Here is a 7,766-nt window from a genome sequence, read left to right on the forward strand (position 1 = left end):
AGTTTTCTGTCTCCCTACAGAGTGAGTGGCCCAGAGGCAAAGAAAAGTGTGGGAGTCTCTCGAGTGAGGGATCCGAGTTTGAGCATCTCCTCATGCAATTTGGTGCAAAACAGTGGGGTGAAATAAGAAAAAACTAACCAGGGGATTCAGACTAAAATTTTCAGAGGGCTCCCCATTAGTTATTGGTGGGAGCTAGGGAGGTAACTATCACAATTGGGAAAACAGTTTGGGTTTTAGAAGTTAAGAATGTGGGAAATTTGTGTAATACTGAGGTGGTCCTGAATAAGAATCTAATTTCTTAGCCTCAGCTAAATATTCATGTACTTCAACTTTGATGTCAGAAATGTACTTTTTCAGTAGTGCACCGCTTTTCATAAGAAAGAAAAGGGCAAGGCAGGGAAGCTATGTTCTTGACACTATTTTATGAAACCATAGTTAAAACCTGTTTACTCTTATAGCTCTAGGATAGCCATGTGTTCTAGGATAGCCAAGTGTTCCATGTGCCCCACTTGAAGCCCTGCCATGTCTACATCTAGTTTAAAGATTAAGAACTATACAAAGAGAGAAAAGGTAAAGGTATTCCCCATTGTCAAGGTTGTCAAGTTGTGTCTGACCATGAGGGGGTGCTCATCTCTGTTACTCTGTGATTATGTAGCCAGCATGATTGCATGGAAAGGGAGAACATGGACAAAATTATTGCTTCCCAATAGGTAGCATCAGGGCCCTTTCACATGATAGAGTTATAGCATTTCGATACCGCTTTAACTACTATGACAGTTAACTACTTATGGAATTATGGAGTACTTCTCAGCCAGAGAGCTTTAGTGTTTCACCAAACTACAAATCCTAGGATTCCATAGAATGCAGCCATGACATTTACAGTGGAATCATAGGTCCTGTCTGCACTGTCCAGGTGACTTCAGGGCATCCTGGAACATCCTTATATACCTTATATCCTTATATAATCTTAGCCCTCCATTCTTACGCTGGGTGGTTGTTTGCACAGGCATCTCACTGTGCTGCTCAGTGCAGCCATTGCCATGGTGAGTCACTTGCTTCTGAGTTTAGAATGAAACACTTTTGCATTAGTGTTCCTAGTGACAACAGCAGTATATAAACAAGTGATGGAAAGAAAGTGAGACAAGAGCACTCACTGAAAATAGGCTTCTTTTTATTAATTTTTGAATGATAACTGGAAGCTGAGAAGCATCAGAATTATCTTCTGTTTTTATCATTTTGATTGGGATGAAGCCCTCTCCTATGATCTGGGAAAGTGGTGTTGTGAGTTTACATTTCCTCTAGCGGCTAGTCAATTGGTAAATGACAGAGTGACAGAATATGAAATGATGAAAAACCATATTGCATAATTATGTTCATCCTTGATGGTTGTGTGCCATCAACAAATGAACCTAATTTACTAATTTGCGTGGTATTGACAGCATTTGCTCTGGGAATGCCTTTCCCCCATATGTCCCTCTCTAGAAATTAAGATTTTTTTGGATGAATCTTGCTTTAAGGGTCAGTAATTTAATTTCTTCCTCTCATGCAGTTCTTAAAGATCCAGGAGCCTTGCCAGGAAGAGGGAAAAAAAGCAACCCTATTCCTTGCTTCTCTCTCCCCATCTAAGTAAATATTTCTCAATCAGTTTGAGTAGCTTTATTTCTGTGCAAAGCAAATCAGTCTAAATCATAGGCTTTGACAGTGTCAAACCAGTTGCAAATCTCCCTGTTCAAACGTGAGGTTCACAAGCACAGTTACAGGGCTTTTGTAAGTTAAATATAATGAACAAGATCTAGTGGTGCCAGCAAAATCTTCCCCTTTCACTCCTGCTACAGCCCTTAGGAACAGGCTTGGGTCCAGACTATTTGAGAAATGGTATCTCCCCATATGAACCTGCAAGAGCCCTAAGATTGCAGGAGTAGGCTTTCTCTCGGTCCCATCAAGATCACAGGCTCACCTGTTGAGGACATGAGAGAAAGCCTTCTCAGTGGCTGCTCTCACCCTCTGGAATGCCCTTCCTCAAGAGGCTAGGATGGCCCCCTCCCTGCTGGGCTTTCGCCGGCAAGTAAAAACATTTTTATGCCGGCAGGTTTTCTGTACATAATGCATAGCAGGGTGCTTTTATGGAGCAGGTGGGTTTTTAGTCTGTTTTTAACTTGTGTATATTTTATGTGATTTTATATTATATTTTATATTGTGTGTATTTTATGTGATTTTATATGTGTGTGTGTGTGTGTGTGTGTGTGTGTGTGTGTGTGTATATATATATATATATTGTTTGAATTCTACAACAATTTTAAAGGTTTTATCTGCGAGTCACCTTGGGTCCCTCTGAGGGGAAAGGCGGGATATAAATGAATTTAAATAAATAAATAAACAAATTTTTAGATTGCATTGTGTGGGAAAGGCTAGAGAAGGCTGTAGGCATACCACTGTTTGTAGAGGAAATTGTTCAGTGCTACAGTAGGTGCACAGTTGGATTATGGGGTGAAACAAATGGGGAAAATAAAGCTGCTTCCAAGTGCTTTCAAGGGGTACACTTAGACAACGCATGAGGTGAAAGTGGGTGGAAAGCGAAACAAAGCTGCACTCTGGAGATAAAAACTGGAGCAAAAAGAAGCTGGGATACTCCAACTCAAGGCAGAAAATGAGTATCTTTTCACCAGCATATAAACAGCTTGGCACTAGTGCAGGGTTGTGGCAAAGCAAAAATGTGATGGCCAATAATGCAGTGGATATAATTGCTACATACACAAACCAGGCAGTCCAACAGGGGGACATGAGGTGAAGGTGCTGAAGGGAGCATGTAAAGGGGGGGGGGTTCACCATGACTGCGCTTTGCCACTGGACACAACATTGCACTGTATAGGTAGCGCAATGCATGTGCAACTGTGTGGCTGATTATATGAGTGTGTGTCTAACGGAATGGTATCTGTGCAGGAAGAGGAAAGTAACTGGTGGTTGCTGTTGGTGTGTTTGTTAGATGGTGCACATGCATAGTGGGCAGGTGGCAAAAAATAATAATTGCATGGTAGGGCTTGACACCACACCATGCAGACATCTCATGGGTGTTTGGGCTGCCTTTGATGTGGGTGGTGTGGACACCGGGAGTTCAACCTGCTTTCAGATAAAGGAGGATGGAGCTGCTTTTTCCTGTCCATCTGCTCCAGCCTGTGTCTGACAGCCAAACTTCCTTATTCAACCAATGTATTAATTTTGAAGACTTACCTTTAAAGTAAAGGAATTTGCTCGAGAATGTGGTTGTAATACTCTAAAGCAATGTGGGGCATTTCCTCCCATTGTTATTGCACTCCCACTCTCATCTCAGCCAACCTGTCCACTGATGATGGAAATTGTAGTTCAGCAGCATCTGGGGAGTTACAGCTTCTCCCCTATTCATATACTGTAAACTTGCTGCATTTCAGAAAGTGTTCACATTTGGAGCCATCTTAATAGCATTTTAAGAATAGTAAACATGGGGTTTCTTCCAAGTTTGGAAAACATGAAAACCGAATGGTGTCATATTCAAAGGCGTACATCTGTTATGGTATCATATTAGTAATATAATATTCAGTTCAAAAGCTGCAGAGTGTTTTGTAATGCTTAGTACATTTGGCAAATGCAACATTAAAGATTTATAAAAGAGTCTATGCATTTTAATTGCTATACAAATAGTCTGTAAAACCAGCCTCTAGACTCTTTTTGGTATTTTAGCAGCTGGCCACCCAAGTGGGTTGTACAAAAGTTTTGCCTGGGCCTGGACTATTTGATTCTGTGCTTGCACCTCCAATTCACGTTATACATTTGTGTGACATAGAGCCAAACTCTCAGCATTATTGTAGCCCAAACCTAACTCCTATTGTTCTGAATTTGCATAAAGTGAGCTTGGAAGGATTTAAAGCTGAGCATGGGCAGAAAACGGGCAAAAACTGAGCCTGTAAACATCCTGTACTTGCCCCACACATGTGTCCAGGGCTGCTTCTCTGCATCTGTTTTCTCCAACCAGCTGTTACTTCTGATCTCAGACTAAAGTAGCTAGGGTTTCAAAATAGCAATAAGGAACAGTTGAAATTCATGACATGCAAAGTTGATAATGAGGAAGTACAGTATCTATTAATATGTTTATGCGCTACCTAAATACCAAATGAAAGATTGGTTTTCGTTAGCCATTTGTTTCTCAGTAAAATCAAAATACTACCTATGATCATAAATTACATGAATCACAAATTTCTCTTTGTGTCTTTTTTTTTGCATCTTGTTCAGTCTATATAAAAGGAAAAGCTTCCCAACCCTAAAGCAGGGGTTGTTTATTTTTAACTGCTGTTGAGTTGACCCCTGGATGAGATATCTTCAATTCCCCATATTCTCCCCTGCTCTAACTCTTGTAGATACAGGCCTATGACCGCCGTAACTGAGTCTATCCATTTGGTGTGCCGTCATCTTCTTTTTCTATTCCCTTCCACCTTTCTAGCATTATTGTATTTTCAAATGACTCATGCCTTTTCATGATGTGGCCAAAGTATGACAGCTTCATTTTGACAATCTCAGCTTCATTTTGATCATCTTGACTTCCAGGGAGATTTAAGACTTGATCTATTCAAGGGCCCATTTGTTTGACTTTTTGGCAGTACTCTTCTCCAGGATTATATCTCAGATTAGTTGGTTTTCTTTTTATCTGCTTTCTTCACTGTACAGCTCTCGCGTCCATACATGGGTCTGAAGAATACAATGGTTTGGATGATTCTAACTTTTTATGCTCAGTTGTATAGGTTTACTCTTTAGGATCTTGTCTAGGTCTTTCATAGTTGTCCTTCCCATTCCTAGTTGTCTTCTGGTTTCTTGACTGCAGTCTCCTTTCTTGTCAGTGTTGATCCCAGGTATGAGAACTCTTTCACTATTTCTATTTCCTCATTGTCTAGGTAGAAATTATGTAGATCCTTCCTGGTCATTATTTTTGTTTTGTTTATGTTCAGCAGCAAGCCTGCCTTTGCACTTTCTTCTTTGACTTTACTTAGTAATTATTCCAAGTCTATGATGTTTTCGTAGTATTGTGTCATCTGCATATCTTAGATTGCTGGTTTTCCTTCCTCCTATCATCACTCCTCCTCCTTCTAAGTCAAAACCTCCTCTTCATATGATATTTTCTTTGTACAAGTTGAGTAAGTAAAGTGATAGAATGAAGCCTTTCCTAACCCCCTTGCCAACTGGGAACCATTCTGTTTCTCCTCTTGCCTTAAGTACATATCTTCTAATAAGGGATAGCTGCCAGGCATATAAGGGACATCTCTCATACATGTTGTTGTTTAACTTTATAGATACATGCTGATATGATCAGGATATTTACACATAAGTCCAGGGAGTGACTGGGGCCTGGTCTAGCCACAAAGTACTGTGAATATTCTACAGTGGTGGAATGAGTGTATGCAGGAGTGTTTACATGTGCATGCAAATGCCTTTAATATTTTCCTCACAAGAAGAAAATCATCTCAGAGAAAGAGTTTTTAGCCCAATCCATTCTATCTGTGGGTGCTAGTTCTCCATTTCCAAATATATATTTTTTTCATATAAGGGGGGAAAACATTAAAGATGTTGTATTGCCTCTTGATTAAATAAATACACAAGGTGAACCTGTGCTTTTGAATTAGGACTGTTCATATAGCTGAGCTGTTTGAAAGTTTGTTCATTTTAGTGTCTTTTAGGCCTGTGCTCTGGTTGGACACGTCTTCTGAAGGGGAAGACCTATTGCTGCGACAGTGAATGTTGAAAGGCTGTGAGTCACTGACTTGCTAGAGACAGAGCTAACAGCCAGTAGCATAGAGCCCAGTCTGGCACAGCCAGTCCTGTCATCCCATTTCTCTAGCCATGTCCTATCCCCCCACCCCCCCGTGAAATGTTGAAGGATATGCAATACCTCTGTCAAACTGCTGCCACAGTCCCTTTGAACATGTGAGCAGGAAATCAGGAACAGCTGGGTTAAATGGGTATTTTACATGGAAGTTTTAGGGGAATGCCAAAGACAAAGATATAGGGACACTGGCAAAGCTGGTATGGGTGATGTAGAACATCTGTGTCACATCTGTTTTTCTTCCTGAGGATGTAGGAAGCTATCCTTGGAAGAAGTATAAACTGATTGCTTCTTTCTCAAGGGAGAAGGTACAGTATGTACAGGACAACTCTCTAGGGAAGATGAAGAGTTTTCCATTAGAGCAGAACAGACTCTACTGGAACAGCAGGAGAGGAGATGGATATAATGAGGAAGAAGATTATTAGAAGAACGATGCCAACACTAGGAAGAATGTGATGTGCCAAATCAGGCCTGTCAGGAATTATGCTTTACCTTTGCAAGTACATAGTCAGCTCCACTATCCTCTCAATGGATAGTGATTCTGAACAAGAGGAACAGGTTAACTATGGCAGATCTCAGTAAACATGGACTTTTCAGTTTTGGCATCTCATTTATGGAATTTTGTCCTTAGCAAATTTCACTTGATGCCATCTTTGGTCTAATCTAATCACCATTTCAAACTAGAGAACAGACAGAGATATCAATAGCAGAATACAGTAATACATTGTCTTTAACCTAAGTACCATTGATTGAGTGGATCTGCTTTTGCTGAGACTAAGAGCTGGATTTATGTCTTTATTTTATTGTAGGCATCAAGTGATAAACTTTTCATTTGCCAATGAGTTTTAGGGTGCTATTTGGTTATGAGGTTTTACACCAGAATTTTCTCTGGTGTTTTTTTGTTTCTTTGGGGGGGGATTTTACTTATGTATTATTATTATTATTATTATTATTATTATTATTATCAGCATCTTCTTGGAAAGCTATATATGAAGAATAATGTAGCTGCAAAATGGACAAGGCTCTTGTTGTGTAGAAGAGGGGATTTCACTGGGTTTATTTTCATGGGCTTGCCATAAATTGGCAGATGACTTGAAGGCAGGCATGTACACACACACACACACACACACACAGAGAGAGAGAGAGAGAGAGAGAGAGAGAGAGAGAGAGAGATTCTCATGCTAGACCTGCTGAACATCCTTTTACTTGCATAACTATTATATGTGCAAGATCCCTTTCACCTTTTGCATCTAGCTACTCTATTGAAAAACAGTGTGTGAATAACTGTGTTAAATATATAAATAACTACATGTCATTGTTAATGGCAATAACACGGGGGCATCCATGGATGTGGAGACAACTGCACTGCTCCATTTAACATCAGAACCTCACAGCAGGGTGTCAGTTCTGAATGTCATCTACATTCTATTCAGTGTTTAGAATTACTTCTTATTTTTAAAACTGCTATAGAGACAACAAGGCTCCCATGGCACCATGAAGCCTAACAAAAGAAGTATGTAAGATTTCTTGTGTTTGCTGCAATGCACTACCTTGACTTCTTTTCTAAGAGATTGATTTGAAGATGGTCTCCCTCATCTTGGGGCATTCCAGATGTGTTAGGAATAAAACAAGACCAGATAGGAAGATGCCTATTTTAAGAGGCAGGAGAAGTTGTATGGAAATGTATTGACAACTGGGCAGATTCATCCTGTGATGTAGAAAGTAATACGTACTTGTTTGTAACACCGAATTTACAGCAGTAAGAAGCAAATGTCTATTACACTCATACACACACACACACACACACACACACACATCATAGAAATTTGCTTCTTACTGCTGTCAATAAGTAGGTAAGTAAATAAGTAAATCTCATTTAAATTATAAGAGAACATCTGAAATGGAAATAGTTGCAGAACAA

The 7,766-nt window shown here is 39.9% G+C and overlaps 1 protein-coding gene across 4 annotated transcripts in view; it reads left to right on the forward strand.

The window, feature by feature from the left end:
- DPYD (dihydropyrimidine dehydrogenase) overlaps positions 1 to 7,766 on the forward strand; it is a 617,920-nt gene that overhangs the window by 41,836 nt on the left and 568,318 nt on the right. The gene's annotated exons all lie outside the window — the stretch shown is intronic.

This window comes from Sceloporus undulatus, chromosome 4 (assembly GCF_019175285.1).
Source record: "Sceloporus undulatus isolate JIND9_A2432 ecotype Alabama chromosome 4, SceUnd_v1.1, whole genome shotgun sequence".
Classification (NCBI taxonomy): Eukaryota; Metazoa; Chordata; class Lepidosauria; order Squamata; family Phrynosomatidae; genus Sceloporus; species Sceloporus undulatus.